The sequence below is a fragment of the Lissotriton vulgaris genome, chromosome 11, assembly GCF_964263255.1.
Source record: "Lissotriton vulgaris chromosome 11, aLisVul1.2, whole genome shotgun sequence".
In the NCBI taxonomy this organism is placed as follows: domain Eukaryota; kingdom Metazoa; phylum Chordata; class Amphibia; order Caudata; family Salamandridae; genus Lissotriton; species Lissotriton vulgaris.
In genome coordinates this window covers 162,518,367-162,545,664 of record NC_141699.1, presented here as the reverse complement: position 1 = coordinate 162,545,664, position 27,298 = coordinate 162,518,367, and the positions used below count along the sequence as shown (strand labels likewise).

At 47.5% G+C, this 27,298-nt stretch overlaps 1 protein-coding gene across 5 annotated transcripts in view; it reads left to right on the top strand.

Annotated features, from left to right (window-relative positions):
• Positions 1-27,298, top strand: part of HVCN1 (hydrogen voltage gated channel 1) — a 246,810-nt gene that overhangs the window by 130,091 nt on the left and 89,421 nt on the right. The window contains exon 1 of one of the 5 annotated variants that reach the window (XM_086943026.1): positions 26,558-26,779. The exons of 3 other annotated variants lie outside the window; for them this stretch is intronic. The gene's annotated coding sequence lies outside the window, so the exon portion shown is untranslated. Of the gene's footprint in view, positions 1-26,557; positions 26,780-27,298 lie in introns of those variants that run through there. One more of the 5 variants, XM_086943023.1, reaches the window with a different exon arrangement.

The following is a 27,298-nucleotide window of genomic DNA, read 5'->3' as shown; positions in this document are numbered from 1 at the left end:
CTGCCCCATCCCAGCTCAGAACATGGCTATATGCAAATCAGTCTGTCCCTGGCCCAGTGCATCATGGGAACAGGGCAGACTAAACTACCAAGCCAATTCTTTACCAGAAAGGAGACAAGCTACCGGGGACCGGTTTCTGGCATTTCAGCCTCTTCGGCCCGGCTTGCTTGAATCCTGATGGAGCAGTGAGAAAGGGACTCATGTCTGAGTATACCCTGCCACACCTATAGTGGCCAAAATCGATTTACAAAAGGGGGTGGTGATGAACAGAGTGTCTGAATTGAGCAGACCACTCTTACCCAGTCCAAAGATCAGGGCTTGATCCATCACCGTTATTTATCTCACTGCCCCATCCCAGCTCAGAACATGGCTATATGCAAATCAGTCTGTCCCTGGCCCAGTGCATCATGGGAACAGGGCAGACTAAACTACCAAGCCAATTCTTTACCAGAAAGGAGACAAGCTACCGGGGACCGGTTTCTGGCATTTCAGCCTCTTCGGCCCGGCTTGCTTGAATCCTGATGGAGCAGTGAGAAAGGGACTCATGTCTGAGTATACCCTGCCACACCTATAGTGGCCAAAATCGATTTACAAAAGGGGGTGGTGATGAACAGAGTGTCTGAATTGAGCAGACCACTCTTACCCAGTCCAAAGATCAGGGCTTGATCCATCACCGTTATTTATCTCACTGCCCCATCCCAGCTCAGAACATGGCTATATGCAAATCAGTCTGTCCCTGGCCCAGTGCATCATGGGAACAGGGCAGACTAAACTACCAAGCCAATTCTTTACCAGAAAGGAGACAAGCTACCGGGGACCGGTTTCTGGCATTTCAGCCTCTTCGGCCCGGCTTGCTTGAATCCTGATGGAGCAGTGAGAAAGGGACTCATGTCTGAGTATACCCTGCCACACCTATAGTGGCCAAAATCGATTTACAAAAGGGGGTGGTGATGAACAGAGTGTCTGAATTGAGCAGACCACTCTTACCCAGTCCAAAGATCAGGGCTTGATCCATCACCGTTATTTATCTCACTGCCCCATCCCAGCTCAGAACATGGCTATATGCAAATCAGTCTGTCCCTGGCCCAGTGCATCATGGGAACAGGGCAGACTAAACTACCAAGCCAATTCTTTACCAGAAAGGAGACAAGCTACCGGGGACCGGTTTCTGGCATTTCAGCCTCTTCGGCCCGGCTTGCTTGAATCCTGATGGAGCAGTGAGAAAGGGACTCATGTCTGAGTATACCCTGCCACACCTATAGTGGCCAAAATCGATTTACAAAAGGGGGTGGTGATGAACAGAGTGTCTGAATTGAGCAGACCACTCTTACCCAGTCCAAAGATCAGGGCTTGATCCATCACCGTTATTTATCTCACTGCCCCATCCCAGCTCAGAACATGGCTATATGCAAATCAGTCTGTCCCTGGCCCAGTGCATCATGGGAACAGGGCAGACTAAACTACCAAGCCAATTCTTTACCAGAAAGGAGACAAGCTACCGGGGACCGGTTTCTGGCATTTCAGCCTCTTCGGCCCGGCTTGCTTGAATCCTGATGGAGCAGTGAGAAAGGGACTCATGTCTGAGTATACCCTGCCACACCTATAGTGGCCAAAATCGATTTACAAAAGGGGGTGGTGATGAACAGAGTGTCTGAATTGAGCAGACCACTCTTACCCAGTCCAAAGATCAGGGCTTGATCCATCACCGTTATTTATCTCACTGCCCCATCCCAGCTCAGAACATGGCTATATGCAAATCAGTCTGTCCCTGGCCCAGTGCATCATGGGAACAGGGCAGACTAAACTACCAAGCCAATTCTTTACCAGAAAGGAGACAAGCTACCGGGGACCGGTTTCTGGCATTTCAGCCTCTTCGGCCCGGCTTGCTTGAATCCTGATGGAGCAGTGAGAAAGGGACTCATGTCTGAGTATACCCTGCCACACCTATAGTGGCCAAAATCGATTTACAAAAGGGGGTGGTGATGAACAGAGTGTCTGAATTGAGCAGACCACTCTTACCCAGTCCAAAGATCAGGGCTTGATCCATCACCGTTATTTATCTCACTGCCCCATCCCAGCTCAGAACATGGCTATATGCAAATCAGTCTGTCCCTGGCCCAGTGCATCATGGGAACAGGGCAGACTAAACTACCAAGCCAATTCTTTACCAGAAAGGAGACAAGCTACCGGGGACCGGTTTCTGGCATTTCAGCCTCTTCGGCCCGGCTTGCTTGAATCCTGATGGAGCAGTGAGAAAGGGACTCATGTCTGAGTATACCCTGCCACACCTATAGTGGCCAAAATCGATTTACAAAAGGGGGTGGTGATGAACAGAGTGTCTGAATTGAGCAGACCACTCTTACCCAGTCCAAAGATCAGGGCTTGATCCATCACCGTTATTTATCTCACTGCCCCATCCCAGCTCAGAACATGGCTATATGCAAATCAGTCTGTCCCTGGCCCAGTGCATCATGGGAACAGGGCAGACTAAACTACCAAGCCAATTCTTTACCAGAAAGGAGACAAGCTACCGGGGACCGGTTTCTGGCATTTCAGCCTCTTCGGCCCGGCTTGCTTGAATCCTGATGGAGCAGTGAGAAAGGGACTCATGTCTGAGTATACCCTGCCACACCTATAGTGGCCAAAATCGATTTACAAAAGGGGGTGGTGATGAACAGAGTGTCTGAATTGAGCAGACCACTCTTACCCAGTCCAAAGATCAGGGCTTGATCCATCACCGTTATTTATCTCACTGCCCCATCCCAGCTCAGAACATGGCTATATGCAAATCAGTCTGTCCCTGGCCCAGTGCATCATGGGAACAGGGCAGACTAAACTACCAAGCCAATTCTTTACCAGAAAGGAGACAAGCTACCGGGGACCGGTTTCTGGCATTTCAGCCTCTTCGGCCCGGCTTGCTTGAATCCTGATGGAGCAGTGAGAAAGGGACTCATGTCTGAGTATACCCTGCCACACCTATAGTGGCCAAAATCGATTTACAAAAGGGGGTGGTGATGAACAGAGTGTCTGAATTGAGCAGACCACTCTTACCCAGTCCAAAGATCAGGGCTTGATCCATCACCGTTATTTATCTCACTGCCCCATCCCAGCTCAGAACATGGCTATATGCAAATCAGTCTGTCCCTGGCCCAGTGCATCATGGGAACAGGGCAGACTAAACTACCAAGCCAATTCTTTACCAGAAAGGAGACAAGCTACCGGGGACCGGTTTCTGGCATTTCAGCCTCTTCGGCCCGGCTTGCTTGAATCCTGATGGAGCAGTGAGAAAGGGACTCATGTCTGAGTATACCCTGCCACACCTATAGTGGCCAAAATCGATTTACAAAAGGGGGTGGTGATGAACAGAGTGTCTGAATTGAGCAGACCACTCTTACCCAGTCCAAAGATCAGGGCTTGATCCATCACCGTTATTTATCTCACTGCCCCATCCCAGCTCAGAACATGGCTATATGCAAATCAGTCTGTCCCTGGCCCAGTGCATCATGGGAACAGGGCAGACTAAACTACCAAGCCAATTCTTTACCAGAAAGGAGACAAGCTACCGGGGACCGGTTTCTGGCATTTCAGCCTCTTCGGCCCGGCTTGCTTGAATCCTGATGGAGCAGTGAGAAAGGGACTCATGTCTGAGTATACCCTGCCACACCTATAGTGGCCAAAATCGATTTACAAAAGGGGGTGGTGATGAACAGAGTGTCTGAATTGAGCAGACCACTCTTACCCAGTCCAAAGATCAGGGCTTGATCCATCACCGTTATTTATCTCACTGCCCCATCCCAGCTCAGAACATGGCTATATGCAAATCAGTCTGTCCCTGGCCCAGTGCATCATGGGAACAGGGCAGACTAAACTACCAAGCCAATTCTTTACCAGAAAGGAGACAAGCTACCGGGGACCGGTTTCTGGCATTTCAGCCTCTTCGGCCCGGCTTGCTTGAATCCTGATGGAGCAGTGAGAAAGGGACTCATGTCTGAGTATACCCTGCCACACCTATAGTGGCCAAAATCGATTTACAAAAGGGGGTGGTGATGAACAGAGTGTCTGAATTGAGCAGACCACTCTTACCCAGTCCAAAGATCAGGGCTTGATCCATCACCGTTATTTATCTCACTGCCCCATCCCAGCTCAGAACATGGCTATATGCAAATCAGTCTGTCCCTGGCCCAGTGCATCATGGGAACAGGGCAGACTAAACTACCAAGCCAATTCTTTACCAGAAAGGAGACAAGCTACCGGGGACCGGTTTCTGGCATTTCAGCCTCTTCGGCCCGGCTTGCTTGAATCCTGATGGAGCAGTGAGAAAGGGACTCATGTCTGAGTATACCCTGCCACACCTATAGTGGCCAAAATCGATTTACAAAAGGGGGTGGTGATGAACAGAGTGTCTGAATTGAGCAGACCACTCTTACCCAGTCCAAAGATCAGGGCTTGATCCATCACCGTTATTTATCTCACTGCCCCATCCCAGCTCAGAACATGGCTATATGCAAATCAGTCTGTCCCTGGCCCAGTGCATCATGGGAACAGGGCAGACTAAACTACCAAGCCAATTCTTTACCAGAAAGGAGACAAGCTACCGGGGACCGGTTTCTGGCATTTCAGCCTCTTCGGCCCGGCTTGCTTGAATCCTGATGGAGCAGTGAGAAAGGGACTCATGTCTGAGTATACCCTGCCACACCTATAGTGGCCAAAATCGATTTACAAAAGGGGGTGGTGATGAACAGAGTGTCTGAATTGAGCAGACCACTCTTACCCAGTCCAAAGATCAGGGCTTGATCCATCACCGTTATTTATCTCACTGCCCCATCCCAGCTCAGAACATGGCTATATGCAAATCAGTCTGTCCCTGGCCCAGTGCATCATGGGAACAGGGCAGACTAAACTACCAAGCCAATTCTTTACCAGAAAGGAGACAAGCTACCGGGGACCGGTTTCTGGCATTTCAGCCTCTTCGGCCCGGCTTGCTTGAATCCTGATGGAGCAGTGAGAAAGGGACTCATGTCTGAGTATACCCTGCCACACCTATAGTGGCCAAAATCGATTTACAAAAGGGGGTGGTGATGAACAGAGTGTCTGAATTGAGCAGACCACTCTTACCCAGTCCAAAGATCAGGGCTTGATCCATCACCGTTATTTATCTCACTGCCCCATCCCAGCTCAGAACATGGCTATATGCAAATCAGTCTGTCCCTGGCCCAGTGCATCATGGGAACAGGGCAGACTAAACTACCAAGCCAATTCTTTACCAGAAAGGAGACAAGCTACCGGGGACCGGTTTCTGGCATTTCAGCCTCTTCGGCCCGGCTTGCTTGAATCCTGATGGAGCAGTGAGAAAGGGACTCATGTCTGAGTATACCCTGCCACACCTATAGTGGCCAAAATCGATTTACAAAAGGGGGTGGTGATGAACAGAGTGTCTGAATTGAGCAGACCACTCTTACCCAGTCCAAAGATCAGGGCTTGATCCATCACCGTTATTTATCTCACTGCCCCATCCCAGCTCAGAACATGGCTATATGCAAATCAGTCTGTCCCTGGCCCAGTGCATCATGGGAACAGGGCAGACTAAACTACCAAGCCAATTCTTTACCAGAAAGGAGACAAGCTACCGGGGACCGGTTTCTGGCATTTCAGCCTCTTCGGCCCGGCTTGCTTGAATCCTGATGGAGCAGTGAGAAAGGGACTCATGTCTGAGTATACCCTGCCACACCTATAGTGGCCAAAATCGATTTACAAAAGGGGGTGGTGATGAACAGAGTGTCTGAATTGAGCAGACCACTCTTACCCAGTCCAAAGATCAGGGCTTGATCCATCACCGTTATTTATCTCACTGCCCCATCCCAGCTCAGAACATGGCTATATGCAAATCAGTCTGTCCCTGGCCCAGTGCATCATGGGAACAGGGCAGACTAAACTACCAAGCCAATTCTTTACCAGAAAGGAGACAAGCTACCGGGGACCGGTTTCTGGCATTTCAGCCTCTTCGGCCCGGCTTGCTTGAATCCTGATGGAGCAGTGAGAAAGGGACTCATGTCTGAGTATACCCTGCCACACCTATAGTGGCCAAAATCGATTTACAAAAGGGGGTGGTGATGAACAGAGTGTCTGAATTGAGCAGACCACTCTTACCCAGTCCAAAGATCAGGGCTTGATCCATCACCGTTATTTATCTCACTGCCCCATCCCAGCTCAGAACATGGCTATATGCAAATCAGTCTGTCCCTGGCCCAGTGCATCATGGGAACAGGGCAGACTAAACTACCAAGCCAATTCTTTACCAGAAAGGAGACAAGCTACCGGGGACCGGTTTCTGGCATTTCAGCCTCTTCGGCCCGGCTTGCTTGAATCCTGATGGAGCAGTGAGAAAGGGACTCATGTCTGAGTATACCCTGCCACACCTATAGTGGCCAAAATCGATTTACAAAAGGGGGTGGTGATGAACAGAGTGTCTGAATTGAGCAGACCACTCTTACCCAGTCCAAAGATCAGGGCTTGATCCATCACCGTTATTTATCTCACTGCCCCATCCCAGCTCAGAACATGGCTATATGCAAATCAGTCTGTCCCTGGCCCAGTGCATCATGGGAACAGGGCAGACTAAACTACCAAGCCAATTCTTTACCAGAAAGGAGACAAGCTACCGGGGACCGGTTTCTGGCATTTCAGCCTCTTCGGCCCGGCTTGCTTGAATCCTGATGGAGCAGTGAGAAAGGGACTCATGTCTGAGTATACCCTGCCACACCTATAGTGGCCAAAATCGATTTACAAAAGGGGGTGGTGATGAACAGAGTGTCTGAATTGAGCAGACCACTCTTACCCAGTCCAAAGATCAGGGCTTGATCCATCACCGTTATTTATCTCACTGCCCCATCCCAGCTCAGAACATGGCTATATGCAAATCAGTCTGTCCCTGGCCCAGTGCATCATGGGAACAGGGCAGACTAAACTACCAAGCCAATTCTTTACCAGAAAGGAGACAAGCTACCGGGGACCGGTTTCTGGCATTTCAGCCTCTTCGGCCCGGCTTGCTTGAATCCTGATGGAGCAGTGAGAAAGGGACTCATGTCTGAGTATACCCTGCCACACCTATAGTGGCCAAAATCGATTTACAAAAGGGGGTGGTGATGAACAGAGTGTCTGAATTGAGCAGACCACTCTTACCCAGTCCAAAGATCAGGGCTTGATCCATCACCGTTATTTATCTCACTGCCCCATCCCAGCTCAGAACATGGCTATATGCAAATCAGTCTGTCCCTGGCCCAGTGCATCATGGGAACAGGGCAGACTAAACTACCAAGCCAATTCTTTACCAGAAAGGAGACAAGCTACCGGGGACCGGTTTCTGGCATTTCAGCCTCTTCGGCCCGGCTTGCTTGAATCCTGATGGAGCAGTGAGAAAGGGACTCATGTCTGAGTATACCCTGCCACACCTATAGTGGCCAAAATCGATTTACAAAAGGGGGTGGTGATGAACAGAGTGTCTGAATTGAGCAGACCACTCTTACCCAGTCCAAAGATCAGGGCTTGATCCATCACCGTTATTTATCTCACTGCCCCATCCCAGCTCAGAACATGGCTATATGCAAATCAGTCTGTCCCTGGCCCAGTGCATCATGGGAACAGGGCAGACTAAACTACCAAGCCAATTCTTTACCAGAAAGGAGACAAGCTACCGGGGACCGGTTTCTGGCATTTCAGCCTCTTCGGCCCGGCTTGCTTGAATCCTGATGGAGCAGTGAGAAAGGGACTCATGTCTGAGTATACCCTGCCACACCTATAGTGGCCAAAATCGATTTACAAAAGGGGGTGGTGATGAACAGAGTGTCTGAATTGAGCAGACCACTCTTACCCAGTCCAAAGATCAGGGCTTGATCCATCACCGTTATTTATCTCACTGCCCCATCCCAGCTCAGAACATGGCTATATGCAAATCAGTCTGTCCCTGGCCCAGTGCATCATGGGAACAGGGCAGACTAAACTACCAAGCCAATTCTTTACCAGAAAGGAGACAAGCTACCGGGGACCGGTTTCTGGCATTTCAGCCTCTTCGGCCCGGCTTGCTTGAATCCTGATGGAGCAGTGAGAAAGGGACTCATGTCTGAGTATACCCTGCCACACCTATAGTGGCCAAAATCGATTTACAAAAGGGGGTGGTGATGAACAGAGTGTCTGAATTGAGCAGACCACTCTTACCCAGTCCAAAGATCAGGGCTTGATCCATCACCGTTATTTATCTCACTGCCCCATCCCAGCTCAGAACATGGCTATATGCAAATCAGTCTGTCCCTGGCCCAGTGCATCATGGGAACAGGGCAGACTAAACTACCAAGCCAATTCTTTACCAGAAAGGAGACAAGCTACCGGGGACCGGTTTCTGGCATTTCAGCCTCTTCGGCCCGGCTTGCTTGAATCCTGATGGAGCAGTGAGAAAGGGACTCATGTCTGAGTATACCCTGCCACACCTATAGTGGCCAAAATCGATTTACAAAAGGGGGTGGTGATGAACAGAGTGTCTGAATTGAGCAGACCACTCTTACCCAGTCCAAAGATCAGGGCTTGATCCATCACCGTTATTTATCTCACTGCCCCATCCCAGCTCAGAACATGGCTATATGCAAATCAGTCTGTCCCTGGCCCAGTGCATCATGGGAACAGGGCAGACTAAACTACCAAGCCAATTCTTTACCAGAAAGGAGACAAGCTACCGGGGACCGGTTTCTGGCATTTCAGCCTCTTCGGCCCGGCTTGCTTGAATCCTGATGGAGCAGTGAGAAAGGGACTCATGTCTGAGTATACCCTGCCACACCTATAGTGGCCAAAATCGATTTACAAAAGGGGGTGGTGATGAACAGAGTGTCTGAATTGAGCAGACCACTCTTACCCAGTCCAAAGATCAGGGCTTGATCCATCACCGTTATTTATCTCACTGCCCCATCCCAGCTCAGAACATGGCTATATGCAAATCAGTCTGTCCCTGGCCCAGTGCATCATGGGAACAGGGCAGACTAAACTACCAAGCCAATTCTTTACCAGAAAGGAGACAAGCTACCGGGGACCGGTTTCTGGCATTTCAGCCTCTTCGGCCCGGCTTGCTTGAATCCTGATGGAGCCCGGTAGCTTGTTTCCTTCCCAGTGTAAGAATTGGCTTTTGTAGTTTGGTTTGCCCTGGTCCCATCATGCACTGGGACAGGAACAGACTAATTTGCATACAGCCAGGTTCTGAAACTGGGATGGTGCAGTGAGCTAAAAAACGGTGTTGGATCTAGCCCTGATCTCTTGACTGGGTGAGAGTATTCTGTTTAATTCAGAGACTCTGTCCCTCACCACCCCTTTTTGTAAATATTTTTGTCCACCCTAAGCGTGGAAGGGTATACTCAGATGTGAGTCCCTTGCTCATTGCACCATCAGGATTCAAGCAAGCCGGGCCGAAGACGGCTGAAATGCCAGAAACCGGTCCCCGGTAGCTTGTTTCCTTCCCAGTGTAAGAATTGGCTTTTGTAGTTTGGTTTGCCCTGGTCCCATCATGCACTGGGACAGGAACAGACTAATTTGCATACAGCCAGGTTCTGAAACTGGGATGGTGCAGTGAGCTAAAAAACGGTGTTGGATCTAGCCCTGATCTCTTGACTGGGTGAGAGTATTCTGTTTAATTCAGAGACTCTGTCCCTCACCACCCCTTTTTGTAAATATTTTTGTCCACCCTAAGCGTGGAAGGGTATACTCAGATGTGAGTCCCTTGCTCATTGCACCATCAGGATTCAAGCAAGCCGGGCCGAAGACGGCTGAAATGCCAGAAACCGGTCCCCGGTAGCTTGTTTCCTTCCCAGTGTAAGAATTGGCTTTTGTAGTTTGGTTTGCCCTGGTCCCATCATGCACTGGGACAGGAACAGACTAATTTGCATACAGCCAGGTTCTGAAACTGGGATGGTGCAGTGAGCTAAAAAACGGTGTTGGATCTAGCCCTGATCTCTTGACTGGGTGAGAGTATTCTGTTTAATTCAGAGACTCTGTCCCTCACCACCCCTTTTTGTAAATATTTTTGTCCACCCTAAGCGTGGAAGGGTATACTCAGATGTGAGTCCCTTGCTCATTGCACCATCAGGATTCAAGCAAGCCGGGCCGAAGACGGCTGAAATGCCAGAAACCGGTCCCCGGTAGCTTGTTTCCTTCCCAGTGTAAGAATTGGCTTTTGTAGTTTGGTTTGCCCTGGTCCCATCATGCACTGGGACAGGAACAGACTAATTTGCATACAGCCAGGTTCTGAAACTGGGATGGTGCAGTGAGCTAAAAAACGGTGTTGGATCTAGCCCTGATCTCTTGACTGGGTGAGAGTATTCTGTTTAATTCAGAGACTCTGTCCCTCACCACCCCTTTTTGTAAATATTTTTGTCCACCCTAAGCGTGGAAGGGTATACTCAGATGTGAGTCCCTTGCTCATTGCACCATCAGGATTCAAGCAAGCCGGGCCGAAGACGGCTGAAATGCCAGAAACCGGTCCCCGGTAGCTTGTTTCCTTCCCAGTGTAAGAATTGGCTTTTGTAGTTTGGTTTGCCCTGGTCCCATCATGCACTGGGACAGGAACAGACTAATTTGCATACAGCCAGGTTCTGAAACTGGGATGGTGCAGTGAGCTAAAAAACGGTGTTGGATCTAGCCCTGATCTCTTGACTGGGTGAGAGTATTCTGTTTAATTCAGAGACTCTGTCCCTCACCACCCCTTTTTGTAAATATTTTTGTCCACCCTAAGCGTGGAAGGGTATACTCAGATGTGAGTCCCTTGCTCATTGCACCATCAGGATTCAAGCAAGCCGGGCCGAAGACGGCTGAAATGCCAGAAACCGGTCCCCGGTAGCTTGTTTCCTTCCCAGTGTAAGAATTGGCTTTTGTAGTTTGGTTTGCCCTGGTCCCATCATGCACTGGGACAGGAACAGACTAATTTGCATACAGCCAGGTTCTGAAACTGGGATGGTGCAGTGAGCTAAAAAACGGTGTTGGATCTAGCCCTGATCTCTTGACTGGGTGAGAGTATTCTGTTTAATTCAGAGACTCTGTCCCTCACCACCCCTTTTTGTAAATATTTTTGTCCACCCTAAGCGTGGAAGGGTATACTCAGATGTGAGTCCCTTGCTCATTGCACCATCAGGATTCAAGCAAGCCGGGCCGAAGACGGCTGAAATGCCAGAAACCGGTCCCCGGTAGCTTGTTTCCTTCCCAGTGTAAGAATTGGCTTTTGTAGTTTGGTTTGCCCTGGTCCCATCATGCACTGGGACAGGAACAGACTAATTTGCATACAGCCAGGTTCTGAAACTGGGATGGTGCAGTGAGCTAAAAAACGGTGTTGGATCTAGCCCTGATCTCTTGACTGGGTGAGAGTATTCTGTTTAATTCAGAGACTCTGTCCCTCACCACCCCTTTTTGTAAATATTTTTGTCCACCCTAAGCGTGGAAGGGTATACTCAGATGTGAGTCCCTTGCTCATTGCACCATCAGGATTCAAGCAAGCCGGGCCGAAGACGGCTGAAATGCCAGAAACCGGTCCCCGGTAGCTTGTTTCCTTCCCAGTGTAAGAATTGGCTTTTGTAGTTTGGTTTGCCCTGGTCCCATCATGCACTGGGACAGGAACAGACTAATTTGCATACAGCCAGGTTCTGAAACTGGGATGGTGCAGTGAGCTAAAAAACGGTGTTGGATCTAGCCCTGATCTCTTGACTGGGTGAGAGTATTCTGTTTAATTCAGAGACTCTGTCCCTCACCACCCCTTTTTGTAAATATTTTTGTCCACCCTAAGCGTGGAAGGTATACTCAGATGTGAGTCCCTTGCTCATTGCACCATCAGGATTCAAGCAAGCCGGGCCGAAGACGGCTGAAATGCCAGAAACCGGTCCCCGGTAGCTTGTTTCCTTCCCAGTGTAAGAATTGGCTTTTGTAGTTTGGTTTGCCCTGGTCCCATCATGCACTGGGACAGGAACAGACTAATTTGCATACAGCCAGGTTCTGAAACTGGGATGGTGCAGTGAGCTAAAAAACGGTGTTGGATCTAGCCCTGATCTCTTGACTGGGTGAGAGTATTCTGTTTAATTCAGAGACTCTGTCCCTCACCACCCCTTTTTGTAAATATTTTTGTCCACCCTAAGCGTGGAAGGGTATACTCAGATGTGAGTCCCTTGCTCATTGCACCATCAGGATTCAAGCAAGCCGGGCGGAAGACGGCTGAAATGCCAGAAACCGGTCCCCGGTAGCTTGTTTCCTTCCCAGTGTAAGAATTGGCTTTTGTAGTTTGGTTTGCCCTGGTCCCATCATGCACTGGGACAGGAACAGACTAATTTGCATACAGCCAGGTTCTGAAACTGGGATGGTGCAGTGAGCTAAAAAACGGTGTTGGATCTAGCCCTGATCTCTTGACTGGGTGAGAGTATTCTGTTTAATTCAGAGACTCTGTCCCTCACCACCCCTTTTTGTAAATATTTTTGTCCACCCTAAGCGTGGAAGGGTATACTCAGATGTGAGTCCCTTGCTCATTGCACCATCAGGATTCAAGCAAGCCGGGCCGAAGACGGCTGAAATGCCAGAAACCGGTCCCCGGTAGCTTGTTTCCTTCCCAGTGTAAGAATTGGCTTTTGTAGTTTGGTTTGCCCTGGTCCCATCATGCACTGGGACAGGAACAGACTAATTTGCATACAGCCAGGTTCTGAAACTGGGATGGTGCAGTGAGCTAAAAAACGGTGTTGGATCTAGCCCTGATCTCTTGACTGGGTGAGAGTATTCTGTTTAATTCAGAGACTCTGTCCCTCACCACCCCTTTTTGTAAATATAGCACATACACTAGCAGAACATTTCCGGGCAGTGTACACCTCCTCCTCAGACGCCACGCTGGCGGACACAGAGGAACTATTGCAAACCATAGAGATGCCAAGCCTGGACTCGGAAGCTGTGGCAGAGTTGGAGTAAGATTTAACATAAGACGAAATAGGCGCGGCCATGAAATCCCTGCAGTCCAGAAAAGCATTAGGACCGGGACGGGATTCCAGTGAAACTTTACAAGCGCTTCGCGGAATCCCTCAGCCCGCACCTACTTGCAATGTATAATGATAGTCAGGACCAGTGTATGTTGCCGCTTGACCAGAGAACGGCCACGATCGTGGCGATTCTTAAGCCCGGAAAGCCCCCTTCGGAATGCCATTAATACCGTCCCATCTCACTGCTCAATGTGGAGGCTAAGATCCTTGATAAATTGCTCGCGAGTAGGCTACAAACACACTTGCCCGACTTAATCCATCCGGACCAGTCTGGCTTTATGCCCCACAGAAACACTGCACTCAATCTTCGACGTCTGCATGGTGTATTGGCTCGAAGGCATTTACTAACCGAACCCTCAGCGGTCCTATCACTGTACGCACGAATGGCGTTCGATATGGTGGAATGGGGGTACCTCTTTGCGGCGCTTCGGTTTCGGCCCGAACTTTTGTGCGTGGGTCCGGCTCCTTTACACGGCTCCAGTGGCGCATGTAGCGGCCAACGATCACCTGTCGGAAACGATACCGTTGACGAGGGGGGCCAGGCAGGGTTGCCCCTTGTCCCCACTCCTGTTTGCATTGGTGTTGGATCCCATGGCGGCTAGGGTCAGGCAAGCCCCGTTAATAGCGGGATTCGCTGGACGGAGGACTGGGAGGACCGCATCTCCCTTTACGCAGATGATATCCTGATATATCTCACAGACCCGGTGAGATCGTTGCCAGCACTCCTTGAGATCTGCCGCACTTTTGGACCCATCTCCGATAATATACAATCAATTGGTCTAAGTCAGTTCTCTACCCCTTGAGTGGTCCAGTTCCTAGGCTCCCCGGGGATTGTCCCTTAACGCTCGCACGAGACTCCTTTAAATACTTGGGCATTGTCGCTAACACTGACCCGGCCGCATTCCACGACAGCAATTTAATCCCGCCCCTGGAGCGCCGGCGAAGAGATGTGGTCCATTGGGCAGCTCTACCCCTGACATTACTGGGGAAAGCAGCATTATTTAAAATGATGGTCCTACCTCGCTTCTTATGCGCACTAGAAAATACACCCTTCCCGGTGCCATTGCAATATTTTAAACGGGTGGCGGCACTGGTGTCCACGCTCCTTTGGGGTAACAAACCACCGCGTATTGCGCAGACAAAGCTACACCGTGGCTGGTATGATGGCGGTATAGCGCTCCCCAATGTCCAATTTTTTACTATTGGGCGGCTCATCTTAAGATCATTAACCAATGGCTTCACATTCCTCACACAGACCCGGCATTCATGGCTGATCGAGCGCAACTCGGGACGGACAATATGTTAGCGGCCCTATACAACCCAAGGCGTGCGCGGTCACTAGAGGGACCAACGCGACATACAGTCACATTATGGTACAAAGCACAGGCTCGTCTAGGGTGGAAAGGTGTCATTGCCAAACTTACCCCACTCTGGGACTCGAAACAGTTCGGCACATTTCGGAATAGTAAGGGATTCCGTCACTGGGGTGCCATTGGTATCTCCTCAGTGGGCGACCTCTGGGAAAGAGGATCAGTCATTCCCTTCGATAGACTGCAGCAACAATACGAACTGAAACCCACTGAAACATTTCGCTACCTACAAATCCACCACGCTACTACGACACTCCTACCACAGGACACTGAGGTACCGGAGGCCTCTCCCCTGGAGGATAGACTCCTGACAGATTTCATGCAACAATGAGCCACATCACTCAAGTACCGAAAGTTGCTCAACAACGTGCCTGATCCTACGACTTCCCTAAAAGATAAATGGGTCGAGAATATTCAAGACATGGACGAGACAGAATGGCAGGAGGCCCTGGCCTCGCCCCTAGAGGTGGGAATCCCAGCTAGACTCAGATTGGTGCAACTAAAAATTCTTCACGGTTCCTACCTCACTAGGCCTACACTTTATAAAATTGGCAGAACACAACACCCATTCTGTTTACGCGGATGCGGGGAGGAGGGTACTTTTTTCCATACTGTTTGGGAATGTCCGTTTATAATGGATTATTGGCGCAAAGTCCTTCGTACGATATCCCAAAACCTACACGTCTCTTTACTACCTGAGCCGAGAAGATGCCTCCTTAACATATGGGAACCAAAATGATCTTACGAGACATAGTCCAACTTGGGCGACACTAGGCTTCATGGTTGCAAAACGTAACATAGCACAAAAATGGGGAACCACTGACCGACCATTGTTGGAGTCTTGGTGTAAGGACATGGATGTCACAATGATCACGGAAAAAACAGTATATGTGAACAGGAATTGCCCTGGGAAGTGGACAAAGGTATGGGCGGCCTGGAACACTTATAGAGGGGACATATGCATGCCTATTGCTGATATAGATCATGATGACTCTGATGATGATGAATCCGGGGATGATTAAGCGGGTGGGGTCTGGGTTGTTATATCTTAGATTATTAATACCTTCCAGAAATAAGAATGTACAGTGGTATAGTCATTGCCGGATTGTTGTATGCAGATGATATGACCCTTTTTATATATGAAGCTAGCTGTTCCTTGCCATGTTGTAAAACCAATAAAAATATCTTTTTTTTTAAAAACTACAAAGTCCAAGTTCTTTTTTTGTGTGAATTGTTTATTCAATTTATGATTTCCACAATATCTGGTATGCACAAGCAGAAGCAGCAGACACGTGTTTCGTCTGTTGGACTTTTTCAAGGCTGAGTATCCCATATTCGGGGTTGACTTGGTCAACTATGCGGACAATACGCAGCTGGCATTCTCATCGGAAGCAAAACAGGCAGTCTCCATGGACCTTTTCCAAGAGTGCATGCGTCAGACTGCAGATTGGTTGCGGAGGAACTCTTTGCAGTTCAATGGAGGGAAGACTGAGGTGCTATATTGCTCGCCGGTGAGGTTTTCCTCGTATACTCCAGAGTTTAGGCTTACCCCCGAGGAGGATCCATTGATTCCAGCCAGCACGGAATCTGGGGGTCCTAATAGATAAGAACCTCCAGATGGAGTCACAGGCAATTAAGACAGCTAGCGTCTGCTACACTTGCTACGCCGGATACTTCCAATCCTACCAAAGGATCTGTGCTCCTTGGTAGTAAGCAGCACAGTGAGGAGCAGACTGGACTATTGCAACTCCTTGTATTTAGGGGCCCCTCAGTACATCTTCTAGGGGTTGCAAAGAGTCCAGTCTGCCGCGGCAAAACTGATGTTGAATTTGCAGCGTAACTCGTCTTCTACCTTCGCACTGAGAGAGCTCCATTGGTTACCAATCAAGGAAAGGGTTCTCTTTAAATAACTCTGTCAGGTGTATAGAGCATCACACGAGATGGACCCAATCCCATTACAGGAAAGGTATTCCTGGTATCTTCCTCAGAGTCCTCTGGTGCCAGTTTACTGGAAACCATGAGATTTAAACGCTCCCGGATGGGGGGGGAGGGGGGGGGGGCTTTCAGTGTGGTAAGGGCCACAAAGGATCAGACAGATTGACTCTTTAATTGAATTCAGAAAGAGCCTTAAAACTTGTCTCTTTCCGAAATTCTGATCCACACGTTCTATCTCTCTGCTCGCCATCATGTTGATCAAGTGTTCTTATATCTGAGCGCCAGGATACCCGTAGGGGCAGTAGCGCTATATAAGCACAGATACAATACAATACAATACAATAGTATGGACCATATCCAAGGTGCTCCAAAAAAACATGATGGAAATCTGAAGTGCATAAACCGGCTCCAGGAAAAGTGTCTTACACTAAGTTTCGTACTGCCACTCCATACAGGCATCTTGCATGATTCAGGCTAATCAAAGCCATCACTCCCGTCGCAGCATTTCATGCAGACTACTTCATATCGGTTCACGCCGCTTTGTGAACTCTTTTTGTCGAACATACTGCTCAGCTTTCTATTAAGTGTAAGACCCTTTTCCTGGACGCTGTTTTCAGCCGTTCAGATTTCCATAGTGTTTTTTTTACCACCTTAGATATTGTCTGTACTTGGGACACTCCGCCTTGAAAAAGTCCAACGGACAAAAGACCTAATGGCTGCTTCTAATTGTGCATGCCAGATATTGTGGAAATCCTAAATGGAATAAACAATTCAGAAAAAAGAAGAAAAAATTTGATGGACATTGTAGTTTTGATCACTTTTTGTCTATCCTTTTTCATTAAAAACCTTAACTGAACGGATTCATGTGTGCTTCGGTGCTTCTTATTTTGTTCAGTTTCCGCCAAGGACGCTGTCCTAGGCAGGTAGACAAGCCAGGTGGCGGGGTGTTTCAGTACCATGACAGCACCTTCACTTCACATGAGATATTATGCATGATACTACATCCCCAACAAGTGTTAACATTTGGATGTGCAATCATAGTCACCATTTGTGTTTGTATGTATGGCAGATTTTAGGCAAAGAATAATCCATCGGGAGATGATCCATTTTTGCCCTGCTTTGCCATTCTTTGCTCCAGAAAACCCTACAAAGAGCTTATTGTTCATACTATACTCCTCGGTACAATCGATTTAGAAACGTAATGCTCTTTTAGGGTTTAGGTGATGGAATCTCTTCCTCCTTAGAGGGATGAGACAGAGCAAAGAATGGTGGAAGGGTGATAGCACGGCTGACCTAAAAATGAAGCTCTGGTCCTCAAAACCAACTTATCAGGGAAGGAGTGGTATATGGTGTATTTACACAGAGAGCCTCGGGTTTTCTCATACTCCTAGCCTATGTTATGGCGATGGGAAAGACTGTCTTTAAGGTCAGACGGTTTAAGGAACATATGTGCAGTAACTCAAAAGGGGTTCCCATCAAGGATGTGAGGACTTAGTTCAAGTCACACTGGGGCATCAGAAAAGGTTTCAATGGAAACAAATGTTGGAAAACTTTCAAAAACCTCATCCCATGGGTGATTTGAATAACACAGGTGGATCTGGCAACCACAAGAAAACCAAGGGAGCTGGTAAATTGGCCTTAACCATACCCAAAGCAAGTCCTTACTGGACCAGGGACAGAATCAACAATAAAATCCACCAAAAAAGTGTTACGGAAGGTAAGTAGCTTTTTTTTCTTGTTCCCAAGAACTTCAGTTGTGATCTTTCTCTCTAGTGGGCGGAAATCAGGTACTGAATCTAATTGCCGTATCTATGGAACAATGATTCATCAATTGTGGGAATTTATAGAATTGTGTGCTTACCAGGCCAAATTATTTTTGGAGCTCTGCAAATGATGTGATTGTATGGTGTGTTAGGACTTCCCCCAATTTTGAGATGCCCAATCGGTCCCATTCCTCAAAGTCTGGCAGTGCAACCACCTGTGGTAGTAGTATACTCACCCACACTCGCCCACAATGCAGTTTCTTTGATTAGTCGGCCTTGCAAGCCTATCTGTTTCAATATGTCCGAGCAGGCTCTCAATACTGTTGTATTTGCTGGAAGAGTCTCACAACGAGGATGTCCACCATGTATGTGATGAGATGGAGATTGTTTCCCTAGCACCTATAACTCTGTTCTATATGGCAGGTCTCTCTTTGTATCAAAAAGCCTTTAGTAGGAGAGGAGATTTGCCATTGTCAATTCTTATAGGTAGAGGTGCAACATTTTGTAATGGACACACAAGGCGGGTTATTTTGCCTGAGAAAGGATCTTAGAGTGGATATAAGTCTTTTAAAGAAATGCTGTAAGAGTGGAAAGGGGTAGCTGTGTAATATGTATAGCATTCTGCCTCCATTTTAACAAGTGCAACTCTACCCAAGAGAGGGGGAGTGGATCCTAGTAATCCAAATCTTGGTGCTACATACCGAGCATGGATGTTAGGTTCTTGGTGAAGGCAACTGTAAGTGATGGAGTTAGGTGCATGCCAATGTATGTGAACGGACCAAGGGTATTTGAGTCAGTGAAGATAAAAATATTCTATTATTAGCTTTGGATCAAATAGATATCTAAAATAATGTAAAAGGCACTCCATTATTAATGGTGATTGTAACAAGAATAAATGTGGCACACCAAGTTGCTATATTGTGATATGTTCTCTATTGAACACTTTAGAGTGGAGACCGGCAGGGACCTGAAGCTTTGTATGCTGTTTTTGACAGATATTGAATGGAGCATGAGCCCCGAAAACAACATATTACTCCAGGTTCTCCTTACACTAGTTTTATTGCTGCAGAGTGAGAGAATTACCCAGAGAAGAAGTGAATGTTTTTAGTTCTTAAATGTAAAGCGTACAAGGTCCCGGTAGTGGCACAGCAGCAAAGACTCTTTCTCTGTCCTCCTCCAAATTTGTTTAACTGGCCACTTACTCTTAGTCAGTCCATTTTCTGTCCTCGTCCCTGGGTAGACAGTGACCTTTGACGTGTTTGTATATTCTTTGTGGCTTCAGTGTTGTCATCGTATGACATCGTGAGGTTGTTTCAATCAATCAGAATTTATAAGCCGTGGCAAATCACCCGATAGGCTATCCAGGTGCTTTCAGGCCCCAGAGTCTTATTCAAACAGCCAGGTCCTAGAGGGATATATGGAATTCCAGAAGTGAGATAGGTGTTGAGTAGGGTTATGCGTTTCTGCCCGATCCTTTGGTTTCTGAGGTTGAAGATCTGGTGCAGGCATGGGTCTGTGGCACTCCAGAGAGGATGGATTTCATGGTGGAAGGGGTGTCCTGGGTGGCGACTATGTTGCAGGTGGCCAGTGTGTGGTTCGTGTCGGTTACGGTGGTGGCATATCTGTCGAGGAAGTCCGTAGGTGGGGTTGGGATTCGACGTTTCTGTATATGGTTGCAATCTTGTCATGGAAGAAGTAAGCAAGGTTATTGCACAGCTCCTGTGAGGGTGTCATGTTATTTTTGCTGGCAGCCGGGTTGGAGAATTTCTTAACGAAGCTGAAAAGTTCCTTGGTGTTGTTGGTGCTGGTTTCGATGCGTCCCACACCACGCTTGTCGAGTGAGTTTGCAAAATGATTAAAATTTCTTGATCCCTCTTCACTTACTGTGATCATGGGTCCATTTAAAGGGATCACTTGAAATGGTCAGCTTAAGTATACTGGGTATTTGACTTTATTCTTTTGTTCTTGTGTGACCCACACCCAGTCACCTTCAGCAAGTGTTGATTCATTGACCCTTCTCCTTCAATCATCTTTTTTTCCCCCCGGAGTTTTATATTGCGCGAACTTGAGCCAAAGGTATCGGGTATCAGAGTGCTTTACATGAGCACCAGTTGCTTACATAAGGACACATTCATTTTTGTTAGGCATGGGGAGATTACGTGATTTCCCTAGATTCACAGGATGTTGAGCGTCATTGCCGAGACTCGAACCCGGTTCCCCAAATTTGAGATTGACCGCCCTAGCCGTTAGGCTACATCCTCTCCCCATTGTACTTTTGTTGCTCTCAGCCCCATAGCACAGTTTCCTTTCAGGCCTTTCTCTAGTTTTTCTTCTGGACTTTCACAGAGGTCCATCTTCTGATTGGTGCATACTTCATTTCCCATGATGGCTGTGGATAGATAATGTCCAGTAGTGCTGTGCAGAGCATTTGTGTAAGCACTGAAGACCGTGTTTGGACTTGGTGACGTGTCATTCTGTCAACCTCTGCTTGTTGCACATTCTTCTTTAATGTGGTTATGAATCTTCCCACTATACTTTTCAACTGAGACCACAGTGGTGTAAACATCCGATATTTAAAGTCCAGGTGTGCTGCAAAATCAGAACTTTATTCCTTTGGAGAGTGGTCCCTTATCTGTTTTTATGGTGTTATGGATGCCTCAGGTGAAAATATTTAATTGAGAGTTGAGATCTTCACTGAAGTAGTGATTGAGGACAGCTGCTTTACTAATGTGAGACTTGAGTGTTCATCCATGACTCCCACAACATGTTCCCAGGCTTAAGGTGACCAAAGAATCGACAGAGACTTTGCTCCAAATGCTGTCAGTTTGAAAATGTGCTACTGGAGCAGATCGTTTTGTTAACTGGTTACCTGGCATGCATGATATTCCTTTAGTGTATCTTCCTCACTTTTTTAAAGTTGTGGGAACCATACGTGTTACCTTTTTGGCTTCTTTAATGGAAATGAGTCCTTGATGACCTTCATGTGGTAGATCAACAGCTTTCTGGGGCAGACTCTTTGAGGAGATGATTCTTCCTCTCAGTAGGATTCATCAATCACTTCAAATCAGCAAGTTCTTTGAGATCAACTGCACCATCATGTTCAAGAACCTCTGCTTGCCACCACTTGTGTTGGTTTACTCTCCATATCACTTCCGGCAGTGTGGGATCTGCTGATGTTGCCTCAATAAGGATGTTGTTTGGTGACAGATTGAGGTGGTGCTTGCTCCAACATAAAGTTGGGTTTTTGTCCTTTCCCAGCTTGTTTTTTTATGACACAAGTGTAACTGGATTCCCCAACATTCGATTCAAGGAGTTATCTTTATTTTGGGTTTGACAGATATTGTCAGCAATGCCTGGTGATCAGTTACATTTGTGAATTGTTTACTATCAAGGGACAAGAGGTAGTGTTCAGAAACCCATACAACTGCTAAACTTTCCCTTTCTGGTTGTGAGTAGGCTTTCTTGGCCTCAGTCAGACGTCTGCTGGTATATGATACTATTTGACACCTCGTTTCTCTTTGTGCTTGTTGGGATATTATAGCACCTCGTCCTACAGGCCTGGCATCCACAGTGATTTCGATGTATAGTTGTGGTTAAATCCCACCATATTATTAGTTCCGCTGACCCTTTATTTGATAGTCTGAAATACTTGATCATATTCAACTGTCCATTTGACTATTTTTCTGTGTTTTGCAAGATCTCTGAAAGGGGCACTCAGGGTGGCATAATCTTTGAGATACCTTATGCAATAAATAGTCATTCCTAGAAAGGATTGATGGTCACTGATATTACAGAGTGCTGGTATGTTGTTCAGTGCATCATCTTTTTAGGGTCTGGTCTCATGCCTTTGTCTGAGAGCATGTGCCCATTAATTTCAAGTGCAATTTTTTGAACTTGTACTTTTCCACATGGAGCATGATGTTGGCCTCCTGAAGTATGTGAAAGATATGTCTCGGCTGGCATCTTGCCGTATTTGTCTCTTGTTGTTTCACTGAAGACCAAGATGTTGTCTCTGTTTTATAATGTATTGATAACATGTCACATGACCCAATCGATCAATCAATCTTAGCTTTATTCGATTTCAGTATAAAAATCACAAAAGCAACAGCAGTACATAAAAATACATCAGTACATTTCATCAAAATTACTTGTTACAATAAAATCAAGTCTATAAAATAAAGGCGCTAATAATTTTAGAGCGAGATAATAAGTCAAATTGGTTAGACGTGGAGATGATGCGGCCACTCGATACAAGACCACTCCTGCCCGTCAAAAGGTTGCTCTCTGCTTTTTTTACATTTGGGCGGGACATATAATGATCTAGGGTAAAAGTCACTTATGCTCCAGATAGATATAGGACCATCTCCTATTTGTGGCTGCCAGGTTTGGAGAAATGGAACAACGTGTTTAGATCTAAATTTGAGAAGTACCAAATCACCCGCTATATCCTTAGGAAGAGGTCCTAGCCAACCCACCCTTCTGACATTTAGTATGGTGCCATCGATGTTGGGTGGTAGGGGTCTATTTTTGGTTAGCCAAAACACAACCTTGTTTCTTAGGTCCAGATGACTTTCATGTATCCCCTTTATAAGTTCTGGTACTCCCGAGAGAACGCACACAATAGGAGAGGCCTCTGGAGGCAAATGTAGATGCTCGGTTTTAAATAACATATCATGAGTAACCGCTGTTCCTTTATGTAATGTCAATTCTTTGTTTGGCCCTAGTCTAGGGTAAGAACTCCGTGCAGTTGTGGCAGGAAGATTAAGAGTTTTCACGTGTGGGGTTGCTAGTTGGTTGCGGGTGGTCTTGCTTTGTGCGGAGATTTCAGACGTATCTATGGAGGCTGGGCGATGTGGCTGAGTGGGTATTGCCATAGTTTTTACAAGTAATGAATTGGCCTTGATTGCTTCTTCAACACCCGTGAGCCTGTCCCCTAAACTTGCCATGTTATCAATCCACTGGAATATAGGGGGATTTGGGTTTAGTTTTTGATGTTTGGCCTGACTCCCCAATTGTTTGGCCCCATCTCTCTTCCTTTTAGCAATAGTGATCTGAGGGGTAACTGCAGGTTGCGATTTTTCTTTTGGTTGTGTTAAAAGGGGAATATCCTGTATGCTATGGGTTGGTTGAAGTTGACTGTTAGACCGGGGAGTAGTCGTTGCTATAGCGCAGATAGGGGGACTAATTTGTGCATTGTCTGATTCCACAGGAGCATACGTGGATTTGCACATTATGTTTAGTTCCTCCAGTAGTGATATATTTGGAGCTACATTGGCGGTCTGTGAGGGAGAGCACATAGTGGGAAAACTTTCCATGACTGGAGATCTCTCTATTCTCTCTAATTCTCTGGCAATGGGGAGCGTTACCCTCTTTATATAATGATCCATCGTTCCCCTGAACAAGTCACTCTGGGGGGAGATAATTCTGGTATCCCCCTTGCAGGTCATATCAGCAGCATCTGCACAAAAATAAGACAGTTCAACAAATCCACTATGGTGACAAATGGGAAGGACCTATGAGAAAGCGGGGGGCAGGCAAAGAGTATCAGTACCTTTTATTATTTTTTCTTCCTCTCTTAGATCAGAACCAAGGGGGAATGGCCCCGTCCCGGCCTCCTCTGGCCTCTGATGGCCGCAGATGGCCCCGCCCTTGACCCGGGCTTCTCCCGGCGCCGACCCGCGCGCGATCCCGCGACGCGGGGGCTGGCCTTTTGTAGCACCTCCTGGCGCAGGACTCAGGTGTGGCGGCGTGCTCCGCCGCCAGGGCTCCTGGGAAATGGAGTCCCGTAGCGAGCGCGCCCCTCCCGCTGCGGCCGCTGGTGTAGCTTTTGCGGCGGCGGAGGGGAGCGATTCGGCGTCGGTGGTCCCTGCAGTGGGACTAGCAAGGTATGCCCCTCTGGTTGCACAATGGTCCCCCCGCTCCACCGGGGCTGGCCTTCTTTTGTAGCGCCTCCTGGCGCAGGACTCAGGTGTGGCGGCGTGCTCCGCCGCTACGGCTCCTGGGAAATGGAGTCCTGTAGCGAGCGCGCCCCTCCCGCTGCGGCCGCTGGTGTAGCTTTTGCGGCGGTGGAGGGGAGCGATTCGGCATTGGTGGTCCCTGCAGTGGGACTAGCAAGGTAGTCCCCTCCGGTTACCCATTGAATAGCTTCTTGAAAGATCTTTGCAGCTGATAATACTCAAATTCTGAGTCTTTTGCACTCCTATAGTTCACGAATGTTCTGAAAGGGGTGTTTGGCAGAGAGTCTTTGTACAGTTCAAGTTGATGGTATCCTTTGTTGCGGTTCAGTTTGGCGAATATCTTAGCCGCATTAAGTAGTGTGATAATGTCCCTGTTGTGAGGGTCAGGGTGTTTTTTTCCACGGTTAACTACTATTGTGGCGTGATGATGTCCCATCCTCAAATCAACTGTGGGGCATTTTCCTTTCCGTTCATGTCACATTGAGTCTATGAACACTTATTCATTGCTTTCCAGTGTGGAGGCGGATTTGCTTAAGTATTTTCTGTTTTCCCTACTTATGGCAAAATGGCTCTTTCCTATGCTGGACCAAATGCAGGAGTTGGTTTACTGCAACAACATTGATCTGGGGGCAGGGACGGCTCCCATGCAAGTATTGCCAATTGGGAGGAAGATGGGGGGGAGGGCTTGAGCTTCATCTTCACCCACGATCGCTCTGACTCTTGTCCTTTTATAGAGCTCCATTCTGCCAATAAGATTGCCCAGCAGTGATTAATTCACTCTTGGTGGCACACAGCTGTATTCAAGTGTGGATGTGAAGACTACCAACCGACCCGCTGCCAACTGTCGTGTGTTGTATAGCACTTTCTACCTTTATGTGGGGCACAGAAGGACATGGGCACATGAGTAGCATGCGATGCTGTGGAGGGTATATGGTTGGAAGGGTGTTGTCTTTGTTTTTGATCCTGTGTAGGAAAGGTTCCCATGCCATGCAGGAGGACCGCGGAGGTGCAGTTATCGTTTTATAGGATGCAGCACTTAGCAGTATGTGGGATCAGGAGGTGTGAGACTTATGTGCAGTTTTTTTATAGGTTTCAGTAGGCTGGCAGCTTTTGGCAGCTCATCCTGTCCCTGTATGGTATTTCTTATGATCAGAACCTACTTGGCTGGTTGCTGCACTGGGTTGTCCAACCTGGATTTTTAATTTATGGTTTATGGTATTGATCTGGCATGATGAGCGAGAAGTGGTGTGGAGATGTGCTGGGATAAACTTTGACAACGACATTCAGATATGGGAGGATAGTAACAATGTCAAGAAGCGGTGATAGTATGTAGCTAGTTGGGACCTTAAGTGGTGAACTCGATGAGTCCATCACAGCATAATTTCAGTCCAAGGACTGCATTGGTTACTACTGGTCGTAATGGGTAACTGATGGATCGGTACTTGTGATGTACTGTAGAGAGTATGATGAGCACAGCCTGGTGGAACTGGCATAAAGCTGGCTCAGTTGACCTGCAGCTCTGTCTGGTTAATGCCGGATCGCCCCCTGCTAATTTAGGGTCACTTCCCACAGGTGCTCCCATTTCTAAATCTACTTAGTACATCACACCTTCTGTGCTGAAGCTTCTCCTCTTTATGCGTTATATACTGAATGAAGGGTGCTGACTGGCCCTTCTGCACGGCTCTTATTGTGAGAGTGCTACCCACTTGCTGCTCCAATCGCTCACACTTCCCCTGGTTTGGAGAGGTGCTTGGCAGCCAGTTCCATGTAGCAATGGGGCCCTTGTGAAAGCTCGCAGGGAGCATGTGCGTGCTGGGTTGGGAAACGGGTTGTGTGCCTGCGATGACCTTAGATTGTGAGTCAGTGAATGGGGTGTGCAGCAAAACTGAGGGGGTGGCAGAATCTGGGATGAAGGAACTGAGTAGGCCCTTCGTGCATCTGTGAATGTGCTGAGCATAAAGATCACAGTAACTTGTGCGCTTATAGTAGTGTAGTCTCTTAGAGCAGGGGAGTGGTATTCGGATGTATACTGACTGGTTAACCAGAGCTCAGATTAGCTTCACCAAGAGTTAGTCCCAAGTGAGGGTGAGAGCAGCTCAAGCACGAGAGGGGTACATGCCTTAGTCATTCATTTAATACAGATGTGAAAGAGCAAAAATATTGGGCCAATAAATATGAACCCGCTTTAACAAGTGTTCAACTACCCTTCCAGTGCCCTATGCCTTGATCAACGTCGTATTTACTTTGCTTGAATATAGATACACAGTATTTTTTGTGAGTATCCATTATTTACTCCTGACTTCTGCATTTCAATTTCCATTTAGTGACGAGAAAACCTTTATAATTCCACTCTGCACTGTAGTGCGACATACAGAGGGAAAACGTAAAATATTCTTGGGTTTGTCAATCCGGTGAGCCAAGCAATGAGGAAGGAAGTGTTACGCTGATAGGGATGCTGTTTCCACCCATGTAGATTAATTTGCAGCAACTCAAACGCTGTGTCTTAATGGTCTGTTTTGTAACAACAAGTTTTGTGAGGAACTAGGAATGGAGCAACCCTAAGGGTGGCGTAAAGCGTAGGTAGGGGGTCTGTTCTGTGTTTACCACAAAATAATAGAGTGCAGTTAAGTTCTCGTTAGCCACGCCTGGCCAAGATTTTAGGAGCGCAAGTGCAGGAGCCGTGTCTGGGCATTCATCACTCGCGTGGAGCTCTGTGCAAGGTAAGGGCTGAACAGCAAACGAAGGTGGCGACCTTTTAAAAACGGGACTGGAAAAGAATAGATGATTAAATGAGAATTCAGTTTCCCGGCTTTATGGTATTTGTTTTGTTGACAGTTCAGTCTGTTTTTTTCTCCATTTTTTTGTGTGCAAATTCTACCTTTGTTTATCCAGAGTTATTTAAGTTTTGTGAAGAAATGTTGCTGAAACGAATACATTTCCGGATGTATTTAACGAATAGAAGTGCACTCATACTCGAGTGCCTGACACGGTTCGATTATATGAATACCCATAGATCGGTGCCCGGACATTTTAGTTACAGCAGGCATGCACTTTTGGTTACTACCTTGTCAACGTTTTTATCCACAGTTAAAAATAAAGGCACACAGAAAAAAAAATAGATAGTTTTCTGTCTGTAGTAAAACGCAAAGCCCAGGCGCCTTAATTGGGAGAAAAACAGACCTGGAATGTAAGATCTGAAACCCCTTTTGAATGCACTAATAATTTGCCTATCATATTTG